The sequence below is a fragment of the Caretta caretta genome, chromosome 2, assembly GCF_965140235.1.
Source record: "Caretta caretta isolate rCarCar2 chromosome 2, rCarCar1.hap1, whole genome shotgun sequence".
NCBI classification, from domain to species: Eukaryota; Metazoa; Chordata; order Testudines; family Cheloniidae; genus Caretta; species Caretta caretta.
This window is the reverse complement of record NC_134207.1, coordinates 123,986,123-124,011,801: the sequence shown is the minus strand read 5'-3', so window position 1 is coordinate 124,011,801 and position 25,679 is coordinate 123,986,123. Positions and strand designations below refer to the sequence as shown.

Sequence of the window (25,679 nt, the reverse complement as noted above, 5' to 3'; positions counted from 1 at the left end):
GGGATTGGTGAGGTTCTGTGGCCTGCAATGTGCAGGAGGTCAGGCTAGATGATCATGATTGTCCCTTCTGACCTTGAAGTCTGAGTCTATGAATGAATCCCCTAATGATTTCTAGTATAACTTACTGCTCTTCAAAAATAATAAATAAGAATGATTTACTATTGATGTAACTCGTTAATTAATGTTTACCGAGCCCCCTCATTCTACATAAGGGGGGGCCTCCTGCTCTGCAAAATCTCCCACCTAAACTCCAATGACCCCCACCCGCAGGGCCCAGTTCTCAGCTCCAGTGTGGCTCCTTTGCACTGTTCTGTTATCACAGAGGGAATTTAAAGGTGGCCTAACCAGCTGCCTAGCAATTCATTCTACCTTTGCCCCAATCTTCTCAGACCACCTCAGCTGGTCCAAAGAATCTGGCCCTAAATCCAACTAGAAGCATAGGTTCCAAAGAGAAGCCTAAGTCTAAATGGAATTTACGTCCTCTTTTCATTTCCTTTATTGGAATAGTTTCAGTTTAAAACTTAGGCCCCAGTCCCGCAAGCAACTTCATGCAGAAGGACTTGTGCAAAGCAAATGGCAGGATTTGGGTCCGTGATGATTTTAAGAAGAACTCGGTGGATGTTAGTGGCAGTAACACATGAGCTCTGGGGAGAATAGAGGCTTGGAAGCTGTTTAAACTCATGGTCCCTATTATAATCTCATGTGTCTGTTTGAATATAACATGTGGCTGGAAAGTTACTTACATTTTTGACTTGTCTTCCGCTCTTTTCATCTGTGATAGATGCAGCTACCTAAAGATATGTTGGATTGGATTCAGATCAAGGTGCTTTCTACTGCTGACCTTAAATAAGATCATGAGATGACTCTGACTCGATATCTGATGAATGATTAAATTATGTATATTTAAATAAGTTATTTTGATGTGCACACATGCAGCAGAAATAAGGAGAAAATGGAAACATTCTCACTCAGGATACTGTTGGGGACAAGTAGAATAATATTACGGATAGCGTCAAAGATCAGTTGCTGATATTCTACAAAAATAAATCTACATGGTAACTGTGAAACTGTAATTTGATGCACCATAACATTGTGTAGGATTCCTGACTGCTTATTGTATCAACAGATTTTACAGAGATTCCATTAGTTACTTCAAATGCCCACATTAAACTCTGCAATCTATTGGCTATATTTTGGCTAATTTATAGTATCTTATATTGATATGAATAGTGAATCTGTTGTTTTAATGTGTCCAAGATCAATAAAGGCTATTAGTCTTTCTGCATTTATATTATTAAGAAGTAATGTCTTATTGACAGCTCATTACGTTAGACTTCCTATGTAGATATGATTTCTGGTCTATTTTCATAATCTTTTCCCTCATCCTCTGTATAATGTGCATTAATTGGTTCTGACTTAGCATCAAGTGCATGTAACAGTGTCTTCTCTGAAATGCATCTCTCAAACGGATACTCCTTCTCATATAGTTGCAGAAACAAATATTGCAATTTGCTCTACCATAAATTAGCCAGATTATGTAAAAAGAAAAGGAGTAGTTGTGGCACCTTAGAGACTAACCAATTTATTAGCGCATAAGCTTTTGTGAGCTATAGCTTACGTCATCGGATGTAGCTCACAAAGGCTCATGCTCTAATAAATTGGTTTGTCTCTAAGGTGCCACAACTACTCCTTTTCTTTTTACGGATACAGACTAACATGGCTGCTACTCTGTACCCAGATTATGTTAGTCCCAGGTAAAGTGGTATATTAAAGCTGACAAGCATCAGTCTCCAACTGTAATAGTGAAGGACAAACCTCAAAGATTCAGTTTGGTTACATTGAGTTCCCAGAGATAGGGTGCTTACCTGAAATATTCAAACTTCTGGTCTAGCAACTGGTTCAAAAATAAAAAAAAACTTTTCAAGATTGTTTTTGAGTATTCAAAATGGATCCAGCTTTATTTTTGTTTTTTAAAAACTGAATTTTTTTGGTCCTCATTTTTCCAATTTGTTTTATCAATCAATGTCGAAACAGTTATCGCATTTTTTTCATTCACTGAAAAAAATCTTGTTTTTTGATAAACAGAAAACTTAGAAATCAACTTTTTTAATGAAAAGCTTTCAGTTTTGAAAAACAATTCAGGAATGCTGGGAAACTATTCAGAGGTAATAGGTAACTTGTATTAGCAAAGGGAATTTAGCTTATATAGAAGTGTAAAGCCTGAGATTACGTCTTTGTTTTGTTTTCTGTGTAACTTGTATAAGTTTGCTTCTTTGTACAATTTCATCTTAAAGAATCTAGGATTTTTCTATTAGATACACTACTTATTTTTACCTCAAGCAGGTCTCTCTGCAAGCTGTGTGAAGTGTGTGAGACAAAGTGAACTGATAGTGGGGGGAAGGTTTCATGCCTTTGGGATTGATGAACCAGGCGAAAAGTCCAATTGTCTAGTCATTAAAATTCAGGAAGATGGATTTGAGGTGACTCTGGATCGGAAGGCACTGTTGAGGTCACCCTGCAAGTAGCAACTAGGCTGGTGGAAGCCAAGGTGGGACCTTATGCTTGTAGGTTGAACTACTGGTGTCAGAGTGCTGAACTATAGCAGCATAGCATTGGCACCCCAAGTTACAAGGCAGGTGGTGGCAGAACCCCCTATTGGTGTGGGTGATCCCCAAAATGTTACAGGAGGCAAAGATTACTGGCAAAGTACTCTGTTTATCAGGGCTACATTGCACCCTAAATTTATAGTCAAAGTGCATCAGTCACAGGTAACAGGTTCTTTACTCAGGTGGCTATTTAGGGAATTTTACTGAGTTGAACTGGTGGTGCACACAAATAGAAACATGAGGAGTTTACTTAAAAATCCAAATCCATCCACTCATAAGCATAATTATACAAAACCAGATACATATAGCAAAACACACCCTGGAATGTGCATGCTCACAGCCTTAGGCTGGTAGAAGAAAAAGCAATTCCCCTTCCCCCCCCCCCCATGTTGACATACTTCACAAATGTACGGAGACTGACAGAACAACGAAGGTAGTAGAAAAAGCAGAGATCACCACTACAGATCTTGTTCATACTCAGACTTCTGCCATTTTGTCCTTCCTTGTGTCCCAGCTATGGGTTAGTCTGACCATCTTTTCATACCATTTTCCTTGCACCGCCCACGCATCCAGGACCATATTTGATTTAAGTCATAGCCTCCTGCCCATGTGTATCATTCCAAAGAACCATAACTAAGGTTGATTGCTCACAAAAGTTATTTGCGTCATACATTTCCCAATGATTTAGATACATAAATGTGTTTTTTCCACGGTTACATATACCGCCAAATTCCCTAGAAATCCATTATTTTAAGTTTTTATGGTGTACTTTTTCACAGGCTACATATTGCAACATCTTATGACTTCAGGTCAAGCTTTTGTACTGAGCTTTTTACAAGGCCTTGCTTAGGCCTCAGCTTGTTGCTAAGTCTAAATGTTCATATTGTAGGTCCCCTTTCTTCAGCTATCTTGTATAAAATGTAAACTGAACAGGATCAGGCCGTGTGGTAGCAGGTCAACTTCAAGATATTATGGGGGTTATAGTGTGTTAGAAATGCATATCACTGAAGTCTTTAAAAAAAAAACCAAAACTCTGCAATGTGACAAACCTCTTTATCTTTGCACCACACAGCATGTAAGCATATAATTGCTGGCACCCATTGACATATATGGCCCCTCTTCATCCCACAAAATTCATGCCCACATCAGTGCACATGACCTTACAAACCTAGTGTCTGCTGTGAGGAAAACAGCAATTCCACTTGGTTAGAGATATGGCCCACAGGATGATTCATTAATTTAACATTGTAGGAAATACCTGAAAGTCACATCAGCTTTATGGCTTCAATAAAGTGTTCCACCTAACATAGGTACTGTGAAATGCTCACATTCTATCTAATACTGAAGTGATAATTGCGCTGTTTTACGAGGCAGTAATCCAGTTCCTGAGTGGATAAACTACAAGGCTGAAGGTTCAGTAGTTTATCTTGACAAAGAAACTGGATTATTGCTGAGTACAGTAGTATGAAGATACTACTGCCACTGTTCTGCTTTTTTTTTTTTAAGTATTAGATGTGTTTGTCCAACTATCAAATTGCATTTAAAAAATTTTAAAAAAACCTCTGTGGATTTGTTTGTTTTTAAAAGCTTACAAAAGAAAGAGGCCCATAGCCAATATAGAACATCTAATGAAAAGTGTGTATCTAGGTGGGTAGCATTAAAGAATGTAAAACGCAGGGTAGTGGTAATATTGGAGTGAATTATTTTGTTTTTGAGGATTTCTGTTGGACTCTGTCAGCTCTCTGCACCAGTGAAATCTTGTAGCAGACGTAACTAAGGACATGTCTACACTGGCAAAGTTACAGCGTCAGCAGTTGCAGCACTGCTCAGAGAGTGCCGAAGGAAAACCGCTGTTGTGTGTTCACACTGACAGCTGCCTGCGCAATAGCATGTTCACACTTGCAGCGCTATTTGGGGCGATGCACTCTGGGCAGCTATCCACAGAGCACCTCTTTCTCTTTTGCTGCTAAGACTTATGCGAAGGCAGAAGGGGTCGCGAGGCATCACAAGGGTCCTGTCCCAATGTCCCATGATGCATTGCTTTGCACCCCAGCAATCCCTGTGCTTCTGTTCACATTTGGCGTCATCTTTCAATGGTTTGTGTACTGCGCGCCCTGCTCTGCCTCTTTTGGGCTGCAGGAATGGATCCCGAGCTGTTGACCAGTACACTGCTCGCACTGACCAACACATCATGAGTAGCTGCAGGGGCAGGGTAAATCACTGTTCCTGGATCCTGCTATACACTAGGCACATGGCTCTTGGGCAGAGCCAGCACTGTGGGGTGGGCCTGATAATCATTCTTGTCCCCACACTTTCCACAGGAGGTGATCATTATGGAAGATATCTCGCTGGTGAGGGTGAGCAGAGAATCAAAGGAGGGTCTTCTCCAAGCCTGCGGCTTCTGCCCGGCACCTATGCAGCTTATCTGTGTGCAGCAATGGCCCCCCCACCCGTTATGTCAAAGTGGCACAGGAAAGTTACCGATAATGGGGCAAGAAACAAAGCAGCTCTGCCGAGGAACCTGCATCTGCGGATTGCCCAGTATCTCCACGAGAGTTTCCTGGAGATCGCTGAGGGAGATTCCCGTGAACTGAGGTAATCTATCAACAGCTTGTTCCGCTGCTCAGACTAGGCATGAGGTGGGAGACAAGCCTGCTTTCTGCAACCCACCTGACCCCAACAACTCGCTTCAGCAATTCCCAAAATCAGATCCACTTACTAGGGGCTTCCTCTCCTATTTGCGCCTTGCCAATATCTGACCGCTGTGACTGGTTAGCCTCCTCCGAGGTAGAAAAGAGCTCCTGGCTGCATGCATCTTTGGCCTCTGAGTCATCCTCTGCCTCTGGGTCCCCCTCCCCCTCTTTGTCCAAGATTGCCTCCTTCTGGCTCGGTCCACTCTCAACTGGCACGTGAGCCAAGGAAGTATCCACAGGGTCCTCTGCAGTAGAGGTGGGGTCACCACCCAGTATCACTACCCAGTATCACATCCAGCTCTTTGTAGAGCCGGCAGCTCATGGGCACAGCACTAGAGAGGTGATTTGCCTCCTGCACCTTGTGATAGGCATTCTGCAGCTCCTTCACTTTGACCCTGCACTGCAGTGTGTCATAGAATCATAGAATATCAGGGTGCAGTGTGTCATAGAATCATAGAATATCAGGGTTGGAAGAGACCTCTGAAGATCATCTAGTCCAACCCCCTGCTCAAAGCAGGACCAATCCCCAATTTTTGCCCCAGATCCCTAAATGGCCCCCTCAAGGATTGAACTCACAACCCTGGGTTTCGCAGGTCAATACTCAAACCACTGAGCTATGCGCCCCCTCCCCCCCCAAAATAAGGAGGTGCAATTGTTTCAGGCCCTTTTGAGGTAGCTCACACCACCAGGTACAAATGCCTGTCCCCCAACCTCTGTCCCAGTCATGGCCCCTTTCTATCATGCATCTAGAAATCTGTCTGTAGGTATAATAATTCTGATGGCTGAAGCGCAGCTGGGACTGGATAGCCTCCTCTCCTCAAATGCTGATGAAGTCCAGCAGCTCGGCATTGCTCCAAGCTGGGGGATCTCCTGGTGCGTGGAGTAGGCATGGCCACCTGGAAAGATGCGCTGAGACCACTGCATGCATCACAGAGCAAACAGGAAGGGGACTTTCAAATTTGCAAAGGAATGTACGGGGTGGGGCTGACAGTTGGTCACCCGAGGGCAGGGCAGTCGAGTTCAAACCGATGGCCAGAGAGGTGAGAACAGGCATTGTGGGACACCTCCTGGAGGCCCATCGCAGCGCTGTAATCACCACAGTGCTGTAGCCCTGGTGCAGAAAGCTCTATGCCTCTCGTCGGGGTGGTTTTTTTTTAAAGGGCTGCATCTGCGCAGTTTCTGCGCAGTAAGTGGCTTGGCAGTGTGTACACCTTGGGAGTTACAGCGCTCAAAGCTGCCTTACTGTGCAGAAACTTGCCAGTGTAGATGGGGCCTAAGGATGGAATGGGTAGGTCTTGGAAGGTGTGGAAGGTTCTCTGTAGTCCCTGCGCATTGTGGATAGGCTTCCAAGCGAAGTGCAAATCAGAAAGGTTTGGGTGTAGACAACAGGCAGAAATATTGGTTCTGTGGTTACTTGGATATCATGGTTTAGAGACTTAGTGCAGAGTGGCAGTAGTCATTATTATAACCACTGCCAAAGACACTATGTCTGGCTAGCATGATTCAGCTCACCTCCCTGACTCCAGTGCAGCTGCAGCATATAAGGACAGGATTTAACTAAATAGTTCTACAGTCAATAGAAATGTCCCCAAGTGTAACTTGAGAATAATTATAATTGGGTGTGTGTGCGTGCGTGATATTGCTCATCGCTGGGTAGAATCAGAACTGCTCAACTGTGTGTCATTGATTTGACTAGTATCCGGCTTAACAAAGGGTCTCTCTTAGCACTAGGGTCTGGGCTTCTGGAGCAGGAGAGCATGCATTGACCAAATTACTGTAATATAACTCCTTTCCCAGTGTTGAATGCATCATTGGATGAGAGCTGAACACTGTAAGGACTCAAGTGTAACATCAGAAATGCAGATGTGATTATTGCAGATGTGATTAATCTCCCATGTCTTTGGATAAAAGGTAAAAAGCACATTTCCATTGCTCTCATTTGTGTTAATTACTCATCTTTATTGTTTCAACGCTTACTTAACCAATTCATTTTCACAAAGTCATTTTTCAGCCAGTAAATCTTTTCATGTTCCACACACAAAAGGCCCAGGTATACAAATATGCTGCTCAGAAGTCGTGCCTTCTTTATTTTTCCTGGAAACTACAGTCTTTGTTAGAAATCCATGTTTCCTTTCCTACATCCTGTGCTAATGCATCATGCTCTGGCAAGTCAAGGTCTATCATGCCAGTCATATCATGTTATGTAAAATGGATACTATAAACAGGCAAATTCTCCCTGTCGTCTTGACATCTTTTCTTGATATATGTTTGTTGTCTCCAGCTTCAGTTCAGAAGAGCTCAGGGTTAAGAGAGCTTCAAATCAACTGGTTGTCTACAACCTTAAATAGTCTAAATATAATGACTTAAACCAGGTGAAAGAAAAACTGCAGTCCTTAGTCCTGTCACCTCTCCATTAATGAGCACAGAAATCACAGCTCCCCGTTTTATAAACCTCATTTAGATGTGTCAGCAAGAACCAGAGCTATATTAAAGGCTTGAAACTGGAACAATAATTGAGAAGGCTCACTGCCAATTTCTTTTCATCTTCAAACAACTGCTTACAGTTCATTCCTGACAAATACTGAAAGGTCATCAGGACTTATTTTCTAATGAATAATGGTTATTTAGATTTTCTGTTTGTTCCTAACACCCTGGTGTGGTAGGGAAAGAAAACCTTATATGGTACAAGGCAAACAGCACACGTGTCTCTTTGAAAAGCCATTTGAATTGAAGTCATACAAGGACAGTCCATTTTTCTTTTTAATCGTGGGTAATATTCATAATAGTTTCTGTGCCTTCCATTTTCTTTCTTATTACTTACAGATAATGCAATGGAAATGCAATCGTTTTTAATTATTTATTTTATCCTCATCCTTTATCTCTTTCCCTTTATGAAAGGTGAGTTTTTCATTCCGCTCCCTTTGTTGAAGTATTATAAAGCCATCAAATAGCAGCATGCCCCTTCCAGAGCTAATATTCAGACTATGCACATTATAGCAGCTAGTCCTTTAGTTTAGGATCTTAATTTGGTCCAGTCCTACCACACACATTTTTAATGATAAGAAATCACTGCTCTTCTGTGACATGGCATGACCTTAGTGTTATGCCATAGTAGAAATAAGGCTTGTGACATCTCTCATTTCAATGATATGAATACATTGTACTCATCATTGTCTTCTGAGGACTGAAGTTTCAAAGAAGATGCCAAATTAATTCTCATAAATATTCCTCAGTTTGTTAATGCTGAAAGGTGTCTTCTCTTTTGATGTTTCAAAGTGCTGTTAATAGGAAAATGAGGTACAATCTCAAGTTAAAAATCATATATTCTTTTTAAAAATGTCCTTACTTATCTTACTAACATCTTAAAGAAGTTTTGACAATCTAATTCACTTTTCGCTATTTATGATGCTTTTTCCATTTCACTTAATTTGGAGTGTGAAAATAGATTATTTGGCTTCATTTTTGTTTCTAGCTCATTTCACTTTCATCTTCCTGGGTCCTAACAATGTTTGAATTATAAGCACTACAAGCAAATTATACAACATATTTGCTTTTTAAAATCCCCATTGAAATTTTAAATGTTGACTGAAACATTTCTGTTTCTCTTATATCTTGTAAAAGATGGGGGAAATTTGTTTCTTTAAACAATATGGTCTCAGCTCCACAGCCATAGTTCAAAGACTTTCAGTACAGGTCTGCTGCCAAACAAACAAAAAAACCCTGTTGCATTCACTTGCCATGATATGCAACGTGTTCTGCTTTTCCTCTCGTCTCTCTAACTCAGTGCCATTGTGAGTGACCTTTTCTTCTTTTCTCCAAGTTCTGTGGAAGCATGCCGCAGGCCAAAAAATTGGGACAGGGTGGAAATAGAAATACAGGAGGCATTCACATGTTCATCAAGCAAATTATTCCTGTTCATAAGGGAAATGTTTATAACCTTGTCCAAAATGTGGACATATTTGTAAATGATTCTTGGCAGGGATGGGCAAAGTGCAACAGTAGAGCTGTTTACTCTAGAGTTCCATTTCTTAGCTCATTAAAGCCTTTCATTCCATGCTGAAAATACCCTGCCAAGAAGTGTATCTGGGTATTTTTATGTTGGAAAAACATTCTAGACAGTCTAACTAGAAACAGAAATGCAGGAATCATTTCACGCAGTAGAGTCTAAGGGAAATTTAAGTTTGTTCCAAAGGTTTGATTACTTGACCCAGTAAAAAGTGGCTCTAGGCAAGGTCATTTAATAGCCACATGATCGTGGTTGTTATATGAGAGAAACAGAGAGAGAAGCTGTAATGGGAGGCAGGAGGTCAGTCATAACTAACAAAACAAAGTAAAATAAAACTTTTGGATGACAGTAGTGGCAGGAAAGGAAAAAAAATCACCCCAAATCAAATGGAGGTATAGAGTGCTAAGTTGGTATGTCAATGACCTAGAAATACCAAGGGAAGGTCTCTAGAGTCTGGAGGTAGTAGAAACCAGGGAAATGGGAATTTCAGTGGGGCCAGAATTTCACCCTAGAAGAGTAACTGCATCTTGTACTCTAAATGTAGTAGTCACATTGCCAAAGAACAGATATAGCTGATATCTATATGCAGTGCTACAGCATTAGTCAAAGTAGCTGATGATGTGAGTGGCAACAACAGAAATTGAATGTCTCTTTCTTGTGACAAATGTCACCAGACTTAGTGATTATTTATGATTTTGACTCAAAATCTGAAACTAGAAAGGGATATTGGAGTCATTTATTCTTCAGCTCTTGATGACAAGAGCACAGGTAACTGATGTGCTTCACATCAACTGTTGATATTTTTCATATGATTAACAAGGATTTTAAGGTTCATGAGGTATGACTGTGGCTTGTATCCCTGCCTGGCACTATAAAAAGGAATTTATTTTTAATCCTGTGAAGAGAACTGTGAATTGCTTTGGTGGCTTTGACAAAATAACAGCTGTGGCGACTGACGGTGCTCCAGCTGCATGTGGGGGAGTCAACAGCTTTATTGATTTACTTAAAAAGAAATATGAAGTGAACTTTGTACCTTTTTATTGAACGAGACACCAGAAGGCCTTATGTGGGAAGGTGCTGGAACTGACAAATGCCAGGGAAGTTATTAAAGTGATTAACTTTGTTGGAGCAAAAAATTGAGCTCTCAACAACCATAACTTTGTCTCTTATACAAAAGATGCTGAGAGTGGAGTGTGGGGATTGGTTTCTTCCTGCTAAGATCTTCTGGTGGAAAGGATATTCTGAGAAATGATGGATTTTGTCCTCAGAGAAGACAATGTTAACTTTCATCCTGAAGCCCTCTAGAATCAATAACCTACCTGTGAACTCTCTCAGCAAAAACTATTGCTTAAATATTGTTGTTTTGTGTGATTTGGCATTTATTTTTAAGGTAACTCTTATCTGAGGTGATGTGGTGGGGCGGGGGGGTTAGTGGCAAATTGACAGATATGGAAAAATAAAATTAGCAGAAGGCAATCTCAGCTCTTCAGTGATACAATATACAAGTGGTTCTCAACCTGTGGCCCATGGGCTGCTTGCAACCCAATCACCACACAGCTGCAGCCCATGTGACATCCTCAGGGCCATACAGATAGTGTTGCATGCGGCCCACATAACACATTGTGGGCCACATATGCAGCCCCCAATGGTAAATAGGTTGAGAACCACTGCAATGTACTCATGCTACAACACTCACCTGAAGAGACAATCAGGGAATTTTCTAGTGCAGGGATTCTCAAACGTAATTGCACCGCGACCACCTTCTGACAACAAAAATTACTACACAACCCCAGGAAGGGGGATTGAAGCCTGAGCCCACTGGAGCCCCACAGTCCTGGGTAGGGGCAGGGAAGGGGCAAAGTCCAAGCCCCAACATCTCAGACGGAGGGGTTGGGGGCAAAGCCAAGCCCAAGGGCTTCAGCCTGTAACCTAAGCCCTGACGCCCAGGGCTGAAGCCAAAGTCCAAGCCCCACTCCCTGGGGCTGAAGTCTTTGGTCTTCAACTCACGGAGGGTGCAGCTTGGGCTTCGGCCCCAGGCGGCAGAGCTTGGGGTTTGGCCCCTGGCCCCAGCAAATCTAAACACCAGCCCTGTTGACCCCATTAAAACAGGGTCACAACCTACTTTGGGGTCCTGCCCCAAAGTTTGAGAACTGCTGTTCTAGAGCAGTTGTTAACAGAACTTGTTTTTGCTGGTGTTTCAGAAAGTAGCTTTCTGCTATGTATTGGGGGGAAAGATCTAACTACAAGGATAAGACTTCCAGGAAAGGTTGTGGAATCCTCATCATTGGAGGATTTTAAGAATAGGTTGGACAAACATCTGTCAGGATTGTCTAGGTTATCATGGTCCTGCCTCAGAGGAGGGGGCTCAACTAGCTCACCTTCCAGCCCTACGTTTCTATGATTCTGTGTATTGATCCATTCTTGAAACACGCCAAACCAAGCTACCAGAAGATATTATTCCTTATTCCGAAAAAAAAATCACATTGAGTTCAAGGACTACAGGATCTAGGCCTGAAAGAATAAAACAAAGGAGTTGAGGTTTGAATAAGACACTGGAATAGTTCGATCATTTGGATTATACTAAGAAATCTGAGTTCCAGACAATTCAAAATCAATCTCTAGATTAATGGTAATAGTTTGTATAGTTATTAGAAATGGACACAAGCGGCAAAAGTTTATCCTTAGACTTTGACACCTACCCCACCTCACAAAATTAGGGAGGCTTTGGGTTTAGGGTTCTGGTTTTATTCCATCTCCAATAGCGACTGTATTTACAGAGGAAAACGCCATTATATTTCAACAGATATATGTGCTGCAGAAAGGAAGAAATCAGCTGATGTCTTAATTTCACATATACAAAGTTACAAACAAAATTGATGCTTTTCCAGCTTCATCTAAATAAAGGTCAGTTAACACATCTTCCATGGTGTGCAATGCAGTGTGCTGACCGAAACAGAACTTGTGAGCTTTAACTAATAAGAAAACCACATCAGTTAGCCCTCTGATCATCTCAGAGAATGATTTCTGAAGTTTCAAAGCAGCATGACATTCTATCTTTTTGTGATGACCCCATTCACAGTATTTCAGCTTGGAAGCAACAACTTAGCATTGTGTGAGCTGCAGAAAATGGCATCTTCCTGAGCAGAAAATATTCTGCATTTTAAAGAAGTTTGGGATTTGTGAATTTATTATTGTTTGTTGAGTACAGGCAATGTAGTCAGTATGGTAGAAAATGGTGTCTTCCTCAAGAAGCTTATAACTGATGCGCTCTATTTTGTCCCTTTAAAACCAAAGCTGCAGTCTGCCTATGTGCGTTGTACGCGCGCATAGCATCTGTCCCAGGAAGTGGATTGCTGAAGCAGGTGGAATGCCTGTGGGAGCATTGGAACAGGTTCTCAGAGACAGAATTTAAGAGCAGCTTTAGCCTTCCTTTTTGACACTGCAGCAGGCATCCCGTAGCACCAGCCTCACACTAGGAGCTGACTCATTGTAAAAGGGTGTAATTCTGGTGTTGCCCCAATCTAACCAAACCGGCCTTTCTGGTTGGCCAGAGTTGCTACATACACCAATCATTCCCCTGCAACTGGAGTACAAACATCAGGATTCCAGCAGCTACTGAACCGGTGCATAAAGCGGGCATGGGCACACTTCCTGTCCATTCTTCCGTCTCCTCTCCTCATTGTACGCTCATTCAAGGCCAGGGGATATTGATTCGAAACAGTCTAACAATAGGAAACAATCCAAACCTTTAAAATGCTTGGTGACCATACTGTAGACTTGTCACGTAGCTCTGGGCAGCAGGTGTTTGTTTTATAAATTAAATAACAGCATGTCTTTGGGTGACAGAATAACACTGACACGCTTCATGGAAGAAGTAAGTTTTGAGGAGGGATTTGGAAAAGGAGGGGACACACATATCATTTTGAGGTATAAGAATGGAAGAATGGCATGTAGATGTGTGGGGAAAGAATACAGAAGGAGCACATAAATGGGAGGAGTGGACAGAGCAAAAGCAGCTGTATGGAAGTCCCAGAGATACAGGTTGGACAAAAATTGTGTAGGACCTTGAACATAAGGATGCTGAGCTTAAAATTTATTTGGAAGGTGAGAGGAAACCAGTGGAGGGATTTGAAGAGACAAGAAGATGATTTTTCACTGCCACAGTTTGGATGAACTCAAAAGGAGTGAATATCAAGGGTGCTAGAGAGAAGAAAGTTGTAGAAGTCTAGTCAAGAAATGACCAGAAGATAGAGGAGGCTTTTAGCCATAAGGTAATGCTATAGAGGTATGCATGAAAAAACATGATTTGGGAACATCCTGGGCATGGTGTGGGGAAAAGAGAAAATGGTAGCAAGTGTGGGTAATAACTGTCTCACAAATGGTCCCCTAGGGCTGAGGAAGTTTGCTTTTAAAAATGTTCATATTTGAAAATACCGACCAAGGTAAAAATGCTTTCTCCAGCTTAAAACTCATTAAAGCAAGTACAAAGAATAAAGAGAATGGCTGATAATAATCTATATCTATTTCCCACAACAGGTGCCAGTGTCCATGTAGATAGCACATTAAAGTGAAAGCTATTGAGGTAATCTAATCTCTGTAGCTCTTTGTATCACATTTGAAATATGTTTCTATTTTATTTTTGTTGTATTTTGTTCCTGTTAGTATTCTGGAACTATAATTGTCCTTCAAATAAATTATATGAGGCAACATGGGGGAAGCCAATATTTTTCATAATAATTTAAATTTATGTCAACATTCTTGGTTTGTTTGACGAGTTAAGACCTATTTTGGTTGCAGACAATAGCATTATTACAAAAAATAATCATCATCATTTGGCTTTTTCAATATTAATCATCTCCTGTTCTAAAGAAATTCCCTTCACCTTGAGATATAAATTAGACTAGACAAGAAATTGTATCTTTCTTGAGAAATACCTGCGTAAATTTTAACTAATCCCAGACCAATTCAGATCAGCATTGTAAGGCTCCAATCTTTTAACAACATGGGTAGTTCTGGTGAAGTCAATGGGACTAGTCACATGATTAAAGTTAAGCATGTGTATAAGCATTTGCAAGATCAGTTTACTATCGCCAGGAGTCCTGCCAGACATGTACCATGTCTGACCACATTCTTAGTGCTAGAACTCCCTTCTCCTGCTACCTCTTTCCTGACCCCAACTGGTACAGCTCCCACTTGCCCATTTAGTCTCTGTACCATATGGGAGGGCACTTCACTTTCCTTAAAGTAGTCCCTCCTCTTTGGATGAGCACTGTGCATAAGGAGGGAACCACTTTCACCCCCCAACCCAAACTAGCTTCTACTTCCTTTGACTGACTCCCCCTCCCACTCACTAAAGCATCTCCTAGTTCCTTCAGCTGGCTTTAGGGAATAGATATCCTAATCTTCGACTGAAGCGTATGCTCCTTCCCCACAAACCAACAACTGCTTAAAAAGAAAACACATTTTTTTTTGCTAATGACAATTGTTTGTAATTACAGTCAAAATCCCCACCTGCTCCCATATTGCGTTAATCCCTGGTGTGACAGACTCTGGCTGTGAGAGACACTAGTGCTGAGATCTAGCATCACAGTACCATTATGACTGTCATTAATTTGTACAAGTAGTGGCATATTTGAGAAGAGCGATATATATGTCAATCAGTCTAGGGTTCTTCATGTTTGTGGTAAGTGCTTTCAGTGAATTCAGCCCTGCTATTACTTAGTTGCTAATTATTCTATTTCACACAGACATGCACCCACGTCCTCAGTAGGACTGCAAGATCTACAGCTTGAGTCGGTGTCACGAATAATAATCCTCTTTTAGCTCCCCGGGGCTTACAAAGAGTGTTAGTGAAGTTCATGCTTATTGAGGGGGTCACTCTGGTATAGAAGACAGGGATTGCCGAATCATTCTTCCATCCAGAAAAAGCCCAGAGAGGCAGGGATGATCTTTTCTCAGGGCATGGTATATAATATACTGATATCTTGGTTAGGTTTGCTTTTGTTTGTTTTGTGGGGGGAGTAGCATGTTGCTCTCCTATGGTTGGCCCATGGAGATGATAAAAGATTTGCTATTATTGCTGGGTATGAGATATCTTCTTGCACTCAAGTGATAGAAGTTGGTGGGATGTTTTTGCAGCTGAAGAACCAGAGTTCTAGGCCCAGCTCCCCAGGTGTGTGTGGGTCTGAAAAAGAGATTTCTGTAGTAACTGTTTATTCTCTGCAGCACATGTATTCATTACAGTTGCTGAGCATAATATTCCCTGCAGTTCCTCAGTAAGACATCAAGGGTAAAATATTTTCTGGGGGCTAACACAAATTGTTACACCAGCTCAAGTTAAAATCTGTTTCTTATGCTTTATCCTTTGGAGCATGGACCTGCAAAGCAGCAGGTTGGCTATTCAGAGATTATTTGACATTTGCTATTTTTAAAATTGTGATTAAACACACTCATCAAGGACTATTACTATAATATTTCTGAAGTAGTCTGCAACATTTATGCACAAGATATCAAGGTACTTGTATAGCTACCAGCCCCACAACAATATTCCTTTGTTTATAGAGGGGTTGACAGAATTTTTAATATCCAAGAATTTTTAATATAATTTGAGCTTTGCCTACTTACACCATGGCTAATGTTGGTCTGTTTACTAAGATTTTCAAATGTAACTAGTGATTTTGGCTTCCTTGATTTTTGAGTGCCCAGCTTGCGTCACCTTAAAGAGGTCTGATTTTCAAAAGTGCTGAGTACCCACCCTCTGAAACTTGGGACCTTTAATGGTATCTCAAATCGGCTACCCGAAAAAGGAGGCACCTCACATTACTAGTCACTTGAAATCCTTAGATCTTAATTTTAGTAACTTGAGATCCAATAATCCATTCTCCCTGTGAAAGGGGGATAAATTAGGGCAGGATGATTTATGGATTTGCAGCATCTAAGCTGTTCAACATTTGACCCATACACCTTTCCTGGAACTATGAGGGCTACTATAGCTTTTCTGTAGAATAAGTGCTGTTGTTCTATCTGAGCTGGACAAATTATGCAAAACTATTTATCTGATTATTCGTTCTAAAGTTCTGATTAATTTCTTGTGCCATGTCCACTTTCTGCAAACGTTTGAGTGATCAAGTTTACAGGCACACAATTTCAAGAGAAGTGTATTTCAGTATTTGGGTTGGAAGTGCTTGCGCACTGATTTAATCAACAGTAACGCGTTTCTACCTTCACATCACCCCAGTATGTTCTCCTCCATCTCCATCCCAATCTTATTCTAATTCCCCACCCATCCAAACTACACATGGTTTTCCACTTCTATTACACTGCAGGCAGATTGAGAGCTCTGTTCAAGCAGTGCATTTTAATATCCCACACATCTCTGGCAGAAACCATGATGGAGAAAAGTACAGCATTAGAGAACTGACTTGACTCTGCTTTAAACCACTGATGTCCATGATAAGAGCCTGTTTGAAATTTGTTTTAATCTAGTTTAAGACAGCAAGTATAATTAAACAAATCTGTCATTTTTAAAGGTTTAATACATCCTATATGACTCCATCGTCTTGTACTGAGTGCTGAAGAAGGCACAGTGAATGGAGTTAAAAGCTGCTAGGAAGATGTTAGCAGCCAGAACCTTTACATTGTACCTTTCTAGTATAATGAAAGGAAAAGTTAGCAGTGCTGGTTTTGTCACTGATGCATTAAGCTAATGAAATAAGAGTTGTACAGAAGGAGCTGCTGTAAAACGCATTTTTAAGATATGTTACAGCACTACCCTATTATATCACATTTAAAAAAAAACTTGCTAATTTGGGACCTTTTCCCTGTATTTATACAAGAACATAAGGATTGCTATATCACATCAGACAAATGGTCCTTCTGGTCCAGTGTGCTGTCTCTAACAATGGCCAGTACCAGGTGCTTCAAAGGCAAGTGCAAGAATCCGCACAGTAGGAGAATATGGAATAGCCTGCCCTCGGAAGATGTTTTTTCTTAACCTCCTCAGTTACAGGTTGATTTAAGACTTGAAGCATGATGTCAGAAATATAAAGGGAAGGGTAAACACCTTTAAATTCCTCCTGGCCAGAGGAAAAACCCTTTCACCTGTAAAGGGTTAAGAAGCTAGGATAACCTCGCTGGCACCTGACCAAAATGACCAATGAGAAGACAAGATACTTTCAAAGCTGGGGCTGGGGCTGGGGAAGGAAGGGGGAACAAAGGGTTCTCTCCGTCTGTGTGTTTTTTCTTTTGCCAGGACCAGAGCAGGAATGCAGGTCAGAACTCCTGTAAAGGGCTAATAAGCAATCTAGTTAAATATGTGTTAGATTCTGTTTTGTTTAAATGGCTGATAAAATAAGTTGTGCTGAATGGAATGTATATTCCTGTTTTTTATCTTTTTGTAACTTAAGGTTTTGCCTAGAGGGATTCTCTGTGTTTTGAATCTGATTACCCTGTAAGGTATTTACCGTCCTGATTTTACAGAGGTGATTCTTTTACTTCAATTAAAATTCTTCTTTTAAGAACCTGATTGCTTTTTCATTGTTCTTAAGATCCAAGGGTTTGGGTCTGTGTTCACCTATGCAAATTGGTGAGGATTTTTATCAAGCCTTCCCCAGAAAAGGGGGTATAGGGTTTGGGAGGATTTGGGGGGGAAAGACATTTCCAAGCGGGCTCTTTCCCTTTTATATATTTGTTAGACGCTTGGTGGTGGCAGCAGTAAAGTCCAGGGGCAAAAGGTAAAATAGTTTTTACCTTAGGGAAGTTTTAACCTAAGCTGGTAAAAATAAGCTTAGGTGGTTTTTCATGCAGGTCCCCACATCTGTACTCTGGAGTTCAGAGTGGGGAAGGAACCTTGACACATGAGAGTTCACATTTACAACCACTCCGAACTTAAAAAAAAAAAAACACCTTGCTAGTGCAGCTCTGCATGTTCTTCTTCACTGTGTACATTGGAAGAGATTTCCTATCCGTCTGTCTGTTGGAACCTGAAATGTCACTCAGTACAAGCTAAGTCACTTTTGGCCTTTAATTTTAGTAACTCTTGATCCATTCTCCCGGTGAAGCCTGGCTCTGGGTCTGGATATTTGGGACAAGGGAGGTGCTGTGATGAGATTATTAGTAGTGTGCTCTGATATAGTACTAAACGTTATTTGGAGGTGCAGAGAACAGAAGAGGATATGGACTTGTTCCCTATCCCTTCTTCATAACAGCCTCTGTCCAGCCAACAAGTGTTGGAGCTGTTCAGTTTAGTTCTGTTTTCTCCCTTCGGGATATGGCCCAATATGGTCCGGGCCATCATGAAAATATGCTGCATTTAGTTGCACATCTACCTCAGTCAAAACTTAGGGAGCAGCCCTGAAGCCCTTCTCAGCTGGAGATGTGTTTATTAGTGGAGGACAATCGTGAAGGTGGCTTTTAGGCCTCTGCTGCAGCTGCTGGTCTGCTCAGTGCTCCCCATAAAGTCCTGCGGGTGCTTTGGAGCCCCTTGTTGGAATATGTGCTGCATAGACTGGGGGGTGTAAAACTGCTGCCACATGTGGCTTATTCATGTGGAAGATGGAAAATGCTACGCTGTCAAATGTGTCGCTATGAATGGTGCATAGAAATGGGAAGAAGGCAAAATATATATTTCACTTTGACATTTTCTCCTCCCTACCCGCCTCTCCAAATGGGCCAACCCAGAAGCCCCAAAAGCAGAAGTGTGTCTGTTTACCACACAGAATGATATGCTTCACTTTCTGGTGTTTTCGTTTGGATAGCAGATTTTCAGAGTAAAACTTCAATCGGGTCAATTCAAATTATGGGGATTTTGGATTCCATTCGCATTCTGCATTAAAAACAAAAAATCAGTCTTCACACAAAGCACTTGATGCTAGCTGGTGATTTTGCTTCACCCACCATTGTCACGGTGTGCAAAGAATTAATGAGGCACAACTGATAAATTAATGCTCATCTTTATTAGTATTTTATTCTTCACTAAATAGGGAGCACATAATCTTTGATCATTTGTTTAAGTTACTTTAAAAATGCAGCTTTAATATTATTTTTCCATTAATCCGTGACATACTGTAAAATTGAATAATTTCACTGTGACTAACCCAGGAAATTTGTCATCTTTGTCTCTGGCTTACACAACACTGTAGTAATGGATATTACTATACTTAGCTTTGGTGCATGGACGATGATGACAGTGTTTTTCTAGTGGAAGTGTTGGATGCATACGTTGTTATTTTGGAGGGACATTACAAGCATCTGAATCTGGGCTATTGCATTGTTTGCCCATGAGGGCCTTGCGTTTTTTTCCAGTGCTTCATTTTTAAATACAAGTTCAGTTCCTGAAAGGTGCTGGAGAATGCAGTCCTATTAGTCCTCAGGACAGATAGAGGCAGGAAGACAGCAAAGGGTGCAATAAGGGTGCAGATCAGGCACCACCTGTGGGATGTGCAAAAATGAAAATAGCATCAGGTCAAATCAACAAATGTAGGCCAGGCTGGGACCCAAACCTACCTACATTTGGGGTGAATTCAGGATATTTATCCCAAATATCCTCCATTAACAAACATTTCTCAGAGCCTAGGAGTGTTTAAGGTGCCACCGGACTCCTCGTTATTTTTTTAGCTAATTTAGACACCATCATTTTGTATGTAGTCGGAATTATTTTTTCCAATGTGCATTACTTTGCACTTATCCACATTGAATTTCATTTGCCATTTTGTTGCCTGATGACAGCCATCCAACACAAACACAAAAAGTGGAAACCACTACTACTATTCCACAACCCACAGCATTCAACCGTTGGGAAAAACCATGGCACCAGTACCCACCATATGAACAGTACATGACACCCGAACATCATCAATATTTTTAAGACTTAGCCCTAACTGGAGCTGAATTATCTGTATTTTAAGGGACTGAAAACTTCTGCCCCACCCCAGAATCTGATACGATACCAACATGTGGAAAACTAGAAGAACTCTTCTGCCTACTCTGCCTCAAAGAATTATTTTCACAATGATAACAACACTCACAATTATCCTGTCCAAACCAACAAAGAAAAGAAAACAGAATCATCTGGCTCGACACCATAGAGTGGATGAAACCAGACTCTTGATCCTTAAATTGACTGCTTCAGAAAAAAAATTGACTGAAATCCTGAACAAACATCACATCCACCACTGAGAGGACAGCTATACAGTCTCTGAACCCTTACCACCAGATAGTGATCAAAGTAGCGGACAAAAGGGGAATCATCATGGTCCTCAACAGGGGTGACTATGTTAACAAGGCTAACCGACAATTCTCTAACACTACCTACTATACAGAACTCAAAGAAGACCTCACACCATAATTTACCCAGTAATTTAAGGACATTATCAAATTCTTCCTCCAAAAACTCTGAGAAATTCTATAAACTCATCCCACAAATCCACCCTAGGGACCTTCTGATATGATTCCCAAGCTACACAAACAAGGGAATGTAGGCAGACCCATCATGGCTGGCCAGAGCACTCTTACTGAAGGAATATCAAGACTCATAGAAACCATCCTCAAACCACTCACCACACAAAGAGCTAGCTTCCACAACCGACTTCCTCCAGAAACTCCAACATTAACAACCTCCCTCAGAACACCATCCTTGCCACCATGATATCATGATGTCACTTTCCTATACACCTATATCCCTCACAATGACAACATAGCTGCCTTGCTCAAATATTTATAAGACAAAGGACGACTCTCAGATATCCACCCCAAACACATTGCTGAACTCAACCATTTCATCCTCACCAATAACAATTTTACATTCAACAACAAACATGGGAACAGCTGTGGATACTAGCATGGCTTCCCAATATGCCAACCTCTTCATGGGACTCTTTGAAGAACAATTTATGGACAAATGCACCACAAAACCAATGATATTTCTGAGATACACTGATATTTTTATCCTTTGGATAAACAACTTAGATTTCCATCACCACTTCAACCACCACCATTAAACTCTCTCTGGAATATTCTCACATCAGCACCAACTTGCTGGATATCATGAAGAGCTTCAACAATGGAACCCTGCACACAGCTATATCAAGAAACCCACCGATTACCACACCTACCTTCATAGATCCAGTAACCACCCCAGACACATCAAGAAATCTATTATCTATAGATGGGCACTCAGATATCACAGAACATGCTCCGAGGAGAAAGACTAGGATATACATCTTAACACACTGAAAACCACCTTCATGAAACAAGGACGCTCCACCAGAGAAGTAGATCGCATCATGAAGGAGGCCCTTCAAATACTCCAAGAGAACTTACTTCAATACATAAATAAAAGTCCCTCCAACGACATGCTGCTAGCTTTTACCTAAACCCATACAGAGTATCATCGAACAACTACAACCAATACTCGATGGGGACCCCATCCTGAAAGAAATCTTTCCTGAACCCTCTCTTCTGGTCTTCAAACAACCCCCCACCCTCTCCAAGCTCATCAGAAGCAAGCTCCCCATGCACCAACCACAAGCAGCACCAGACCCTGCCAGAACAACAGATGCAAAACCTGCAGGCATATCTCAACTGCTATAATGACCAACATGCCCCACAACACACCTTTCAAGATCCCTGGGTCCTACACATACCTATCACAACATGTGATATACCATGTACAGTGCACTAAATGTCCCAATAACAACTATGTGGGTGAAACCAGACAATCACTATGTTTTTGAGTCAACTCACACAGGAAAATAATAAAAAACAAAAACATCCTATTACCTGCGGGTGAACACTTTTTTCACACAGCAATCACTCTAAATCTGACCTATTGGTCCTCATCCTCATCCACCTGCACAACACTTTCAAAAGATGAGCGTGGGAGCTTTGCTAAGATTTGTAACTTTGTTAGACACTAAAAATCATGGTCTTAATAAAGACAATAGGTTTATGGTTTATTAAAACAATCTGTAACCCACTAACCCCCCTTTTTGTCCTATTACTACAGGAGTATTAATGGGCTACTTCCCCTTGAATGGTCCCATAGAATATGTGCAAACTACTTATGCTAAACTGTATTTTGATCTTGTATTTAGCTGACACTCTTAGTATCTTACCCAGACCTGAAGAAGAGCTCTATGTAGCTCAAAAGCTTGTCTCTCTCACCAGCAGAAGTTGGTCCAATAAAAGATATAACAGTAGAATCTCAGAGTTATAGATACCACGGGATGGAGATTTTTCGTAACTTTGAAATGTTCTGTGATGCTGAACAAGATATTAGGGACTTCAGCCATGGGGGGGTTGGGACTGCAGCTGTGTTGGGGGGGTCAGAGTTAAGGGCGTGAGCTTTGGGGCTTCTGACCCTCAGGGGGGCTCAGGGCTTCTGCCCACCGGGAGCACCAGGGCTCAGAGCTTTAGATCTGGGGTGGGGGAGTGTTGCAGCTCAGGACTTGAGCCCTGCAGCTCTGTTCCTGGCTTCAATCCCATAGGGGGCACCGCAGCTTGGGGCTCTCCATGGCTCTGCCCTGGTTTCAGCTGGGAGAAGGCATGCCAGGGCTTGGAGTTTTAGCTATGGGAGGAGCACTGGGTCTGAAACTGGAACTCCCCGCATAGGTAAAGCCCTTATCCCAGCAACCCCTGCAGGGCTGAAGCCAGGAACAGAGCCGTGGTGCTGAAGCTCAGAGCCCCAAGACTCTCCCCTGTCTAAAGCCCTGAGCCACGGTGCTCCCAAGGGTCAGAAGCCTCAAGAATCCTCCCGCACCCAGAGCCCTCACCCCCCACTCTGTGGCTGCAGCCCCAGCCCCCCCATGGCTAAAACCCCAAGGCAGATAAGTCTGTAACTTTGGTTTTCATATCTTTGAGGTTCTACATACCTCACCCACCTTGTCTCTCTAATTTTGTTACCCAGTCACCCAGTTTTGTGAGATCCCTTTGTAACTCTTTGCATTTAGCTTTGGACTTAACTATCTTGAGTAATTTTGTAACATCTTCAGACTTTGCTGTAACATAGCTGTTAACCCTTTCTTCCAGTTTTTTAATGAATATATTAAACAGCACAGGTCATAGTACAGATCCTTGGGACACCCCGCTATTTACCTCTTTTCATTGTAAAAACTGACCATTTAGTCCTCCCCTTTGTTTCCTATCTTTTTGCCAGTTAGTGATCCATGAGAGCGTGATCCATCCTTCCCTCTAATCCCATAACTGCTTAGTTGGTGTGGGACTTTGTCAAAGGCTTTCTGAAAGTCCAAGTGCGCTATATCAACTGGATCATGCTTGTCGACATGCTTGTTGAAACCTTCAAAGAATTCTAATAGATTGATGAGGCATGATTTCCCTTTACAAAAGCAGTGTTCATCTATGTGTCTGATAATTCTGTTTTTTTACTATAGTTTCAACCAATTTGCCTAGTGCTGAAGTTAGGTTTACTGGCCTATAATTGCCAGGATTGGCTCTGGAACCTTTTTAGAATATTGACGTTACATTAACTATCCTTCAATCATGTGAGACCAATTTAAGCTATTGGTTATATACCTCAGTTGGTAGTTCTTCAGTTCCATAGTTGAATTCCTTCAGAACTCTTGGGTGAATATTATCTGATAGTGGTGACTTATTACTGTTTAATTTATCAATTTGTTCCAAAACCACCTCTATTGACACCTCAATCTGGGACAGTTCCTCAGATTTGTCTCCTAAAAAGAATTGCTCAGGTGTGGGGATCTCCCCTCACATCCTCTGCAGTGGAGACTGATGCAAATAATTCATTTAGCTTCTCTGCAACACCCTTGTCTTCCTTGAGTTTTCCTTTAGAATCTCGATTGTCCAGTGGGCCCACTGACTGTTTGGCAGGCTTCCTGCTTCTGATGTGCTTTACAAAAAATCGTTGTTGCTTTCTGTCCTTAGTTAGCTGTTCTTCAAAGTATTTTTTGGGTCTGCCTAATTATATTTTTACATTTGACTTTCCAGAGTTTATGCTCCTTTCTATTTTCCTTAGTGGTAATTGACTTCCTACTTCATGGAGACTTACAAGTTTAGACAGTGCTAATAGACAAACAGAATTTTGAGTGCTTGTCCAAACCAAATCTTTCAAGATACCTCGACCACTAACTTTATATGTATATTTAGGTAGAGTTCTCTGTGACATTTGTCAAGTCTCTCTGCACCTAAATTTCCTCCTATGTATATTGCTAATAATGATAACTTCAAAGTTGTCCTGTAATGTTTGGTTCGTTATTTGTCATGTTCTTTATGTCCTCAAATGGAAGTGTTGTGATTTTTTCCTAGTTTACTTTGTACTTGGCTGGTTTATTGGTACAACAATACTGGGGTGTAGTCTGGTAATGTGGTAGCCCTTTTAGGAGGCCTTGCTAGTTTAATACTGGAGTTAGCATGTGGTTTTTGTTTAGATGTTAACTTTCCCTTTGACACATTTCTTATCTGCTTCTACAACTACTGAGGGAATAAAAGTATTATTTCACTGTGAGAGTTAAAATTCTGCAGGGGAAATGTGGAAAGTGTAAAATGCTCCACAGCTCTACAGGCTATGAATCATAATTAAGACTAAGATTTAGTCACGGGTATTTTTGGTAAAAGTCATGGACAGGTCATAGGCAATGAACAAAAATTCATGGCCTGTGACCTGCCAATGACTTTTACCAAAAATACTTGCGACTAAAACTCTACTTCCGGGGTCCCGTTGCTCAGGGGGACCCCTGCTGGGCGGGGCCAGTTGACTTCCCCCCGGCTGCTGTTCCTGGGGATCACTCTCTGGATGGCCTCTGGGCATCCTGGGTCTGCCACTGCTCGGGCAGTTCCTGGAGCCAGCTGCCTGGGGCACCCGAGCAGTGGCCATTATGGCTGGCCCCAGGGACCACTGCTCAGGCAGTCCGCAGGACCACTGCTCAGATGGTCCTTGAGGCTGCCCCCAGAACTGCTGCTCAGGCAGTCCCTGGGGCCAGCTGTCCAGGGCCTCCTGAGCAGCAGCTGGTGCGGCTGGCCCTGGGTCGCTCCAGCAGTAGCTGGTGAAGCTGGCCGTGGGGCGCCTGAACACCTGGTCCTGATGCCAGCTGCTCCAGGGGCACTGAAGTCAGCTTCACCAGCCGCTGCAGAAGTCGTGGAGGTCGCGGAAAGTCATGGAATCTATGACTTCCAGGATCTCCGTGAAAGAATCACAGCCTTAATCATAATAGGGTAGGTCTATACTAGAAGCGCTGTATCAGCGCGGCTGCACCATTGTAGCACGTCTGGTGAAGATGCTCTATGCCGATCGGAGAGCATTCTCCCATTGGCATAATTACTCCATCTGTGTGAGAGGCAGAAGCTGTGTCGGCTTTGGTGTGGACAGCGTTTAGGTCGCTGAAACTTGTGTCACTTGGGTGT

At 41.9% G+C, this 25,679-nt stretch overlaps 1 long non-coding RNA gene across 1 annotated transcript in view; it reads left to right on the top strand.

Moving 5' to 3' along the window:
* Positions 1 to 7,204, top strand: part of LOC142070817 (uncharacterized) — a 54,698-nt gene extending 47,494 nt beyond the window's left edge. The window contains exons 2-3 of the long non-coding RNA XR_012666740.1: positions 4,928 to 5,201; positions 7,097 to 7,204. This is a non-coding gene — a long non-coding RNA (uncharacterized LOC142070817). The remainder of the gene's footprint in view (positions 1 to 4,927; positions 5,202 to 7,096) is intronic.
* Positions 7,205 to 25,679: the final 18,475 nt, after the last annotated feature.